Genomic DNA, 3,622 nt, shown 5'->3' on the forward strand with positions numbered 1-3,622 from the left:
GCTGATCTCGAGTCTATCTTCAAGATCTCGCCTTATCTCTTGTTATTAACTCTATCTCTTCAGCCTTGGATTTTATCTCTTCGGTCTTTGACTCTATCTGAATCTCGTCAGTTGTACCTCAGATTTGCTCGAGTGCAATCTTCGCCGGATTCTTCTCCTGAAATCTCTCATAGGTTGTTGAACCTGCAACAACCTTTTAACAACCAAAACAACACGTGCAAATACTTGCACTAACAATCTTCCCCTTTTTGGTTATTTCAGATCATGCACACAAACATGAATCCTTCAACTGAAATCATCAAGGTTCAAAACAAACACCAAAAACAGAGTTATCACACAACCCCACATAAGTCATCAAAACAGACAGAGTCATCAAACACAGAAGTTCAGATCATCATAAAAAAAATTAGAAACGAAGAGATGAGTCATCATCCGAAGGACTCCTGGCTTTCCTTGTCTTCCTGCTCGTTCCTGACTTCCGGGATGTTTCTACCTTCTTAGGGATCGGCTTAGGCGTCGGCTTAGGCATCTCAGAATCCTCTTCTTCGTCCTCATCATCTGAGTCTTCTTCTTCTGAGTCGAGATTTCCTTCTGCTTCTTCAAGTTCTCCCCTTGTGGGCATGAATGAAATAATCATAAACACTAATATCGAGGTGAGGAGTACCTGGATGAATAATGAACACATTACTCAGAGTTGCTTCAACATATTCGTGAACTGTTGCTCGGATTTGCTGACAATGTGTTGCCTGCTTCCTTAGTCCGAGCTCCATCTTTATCAATGCCTTTTCTGCATCTTTGAGGGTCTCCAGCATCTTCTTGTAGTCCTTCTTTCCTTTCCCCTTTTTCCTTTTAATTCTTGTCTAACCACCAAGGGTTTCTGAATTATCTCAGTGTTTTCCTTTGGGTCAATGAGTTCCGGGCACTGTTTGGTGAGGATGCTCTGAATTAGGCATGGATAAGGTAATCTGAACCTTTCTCTGAAGTTCAGTGCTCTTTCCAGAATATGATCGAAGATCATGTTTCCATAGTTGATTTTTATCCCTTTCTTCACACAGAAGATGAGTACTGCTAGTCTCTTGTGGATCATACTTGATCGCTGGGTTGGTAACCAGTTAGCTCTGGCTATTTTGAACAGTACTGAAGCCTCAAAGTTTAGCTCCACTGGGGCTATTTCTCCTTTCCTCTTTTCATCAAAGGTGTCAGTGAGAGCTATCTCCAGCTCTTTCTGGTCAATCTCCCTGTCTAGCTCATCCATGATAGGCACAACTGAGTTCTTCAAGCCCAAAAACTTGTTGATTACAACTGGAGAAAAGTGCAGTATCTTCCCTCTTATGTACACCCGATGGTACTGTGACACCCGAATCCCGCATCCCGTATACAGGATATGCCACATGGACAAATACCGATAAAATATAATAAATCCAAAAACACGGGAAATTAAAAATCATTTTTACATAAAAGTACGCAGCGGAATAAAACCATCACACGTTTCTTGGAAACCACACTTGTCCAAACACACAATTAAACACACCATTCCACACAAAACCTTGTTCCACAAACCCAAACGTACAAAAACAGGATTAATTAGCCGTACATAAATGATGTCTTCACAAGTTTTTGTGCGCTACTCGTGCTCCTCGGGATCTGAAAAAAATTCAACAACGGAGGGCTAAGCAAAAGCTTAGTGAGCAGCCCGGGTTGAGCCCGGAGAGCCCATTCTCATGGAGAACGGTGCCAACTGGTCTCTCGATACAAGAATTCATTTTCATCCTTTTTAACTCTTTATCATTTATCTTCTTAAAACATTACCATTATTTCACACATTTTTCGATACCTGATAGTACTGACTCAAGTCGTCCACCGGCACTATCAGGTACCGTTCCTTTCGGTATCATCTAGTACTGACTCAATTCGTCTACCGGTACTAGACTTTACCCTGCTTCCCTATAATAGTACTGACTCCACTTCGTCAACCGGTACTATCATAAAGACGACCACTCAGATCCACCAGTACTGACTCCACGCCGTCAACCGGTACTGGCTTCACTATACATTTCCTTAACGGTACTGACTCCAAGTTCGTCAACCGGTACCGTTCCAGAAACGTCCACCCAACTATACCAGTACTGACTCCACATCGTCAACCGGTACTGGTATTCCATTTCGGTAATAGTACTGACTCCAAGTTCGTCAACCGGTACTATTACCGAAACCACATAACATCCAGTGCTGACTCCAAGTTCGTCAACCGGCACTGGTTCCAAATCCGTACATTCCCGTACTAGCACTGACTCACGCCGTCAACCGGTACTAAGTACGGGGTTCCTTAATCATTCAATCACTTGCATCATCATAATCATTTATCCGTTATTTCTATATCGCAATTCCGAGTACTTCTCTTAAATTTACCCTTCGTATCTATTCGGTTAAATTCTTTTCTTCTATTTACTTTTACCTTTTTCACGCTCGTTCATCCTTATTTTATCATATTTCGTTTAAACACCATTTTTCATCGTATCATCGTTTAATCCATTTGATTCTATAGTCGGGGTTGCGGCCAGTCCGTTCGGTCCACTACGTGGACCGAACGGTCCAGCGATTTTGAGATTTTTCACTGTTCAAAGTGCCTAGACCGTCCGTTCTACAAGCAGACCGTCCGTTCTACAGGGTAGAACGTCCGTTCCACGAGGATAGAGCGAACAATCTGGTTTTCTTCGGACCGTCCGTTCTATAAGGTCCAGAACGGGCGTTCTAGTTAACCAGACCGTCCGTTCTCAGTTATTTTCTAGACCGGACGTTCCGAGTTCTGTGGGATCAGTCGTTCTAGTTTGTTTCTACACGTTCGTTCTGCCGAGTCCCAGAACGGACGGTCTACGTCCGTAGACCGGACGGTCTGGGACCCAGAACTTCGTCTTCCTCACGATTTCAGTCCGATTTTTCACCATTTTTGCCCAAATTCTGATCCGATTTAAGATCTAATCGCTACCCACTCAATACTTAACATCCCTAGGTGCTTAACTCTTGCAGAATCACTAGTCTACACCATAAATCATGAAAATAGAATCTCTCAAACTCAATCCGAACCACTCACCTCAGATTTCTGTGAGATGCGATTTTGTCCGAGCTTGTACGAGTTCTACAGATCTCCTTATCCTCCGAAACTTCCTGGGTACCTCCTTGGGGTGTCCCTCTTTGATTTCCCGAGCTCCCTTTGCCTTAGTTCTTCCTCAATCCCTCTCTCTTTCTCTCTTTTTCAGAAATCCGGTTTCAGTCGAAAATGGTTTTCTTCCTCTGATTGGAGCTGATTTATCAGCCCCTTCAGAGGCACAATCGATCAAAACGCGGCCTAGGGGCCAGCCTATGTCTGGCACTACACGGGAGTGGCGGCTGGTGGCGCGTGGGGACAGATTGTCGCGCAATAATCGCGGCCGAAAGGTGGAAGAAAGTCAGAATTTTCGGCGACTTTTTCCCAAACCCTCAGACCGTCCGTTCTGGTGTTGGACCGTCCGTTCTGCTTCGCGAACGGACAGTCCGTCCGTTCCACCCACTGGACCGTCCGTTCCGCTTTGCGAACGGGCAGTCCGTCCGTTCCACCCACTGGACCGTCCGTTCCGCTTTGCGA

The sequence above is a fragment of the Tarenaya hassleriana genome, unplaced genomic scaffold (genome assembly GCF_000463585.1).
Source record: "Tarenaya hassleriana unplaced genomic scaffold, ASM46358v1 Cleome30, whole genome shotgun sequence".
Classification (NCBI taxonomy): Eukaryota; Viridiplantae; Streptophyta; class Magnoliopsida; order Brassicales; family Cleomaceae; genus Tarenaya; species Tarenaya hassleriana.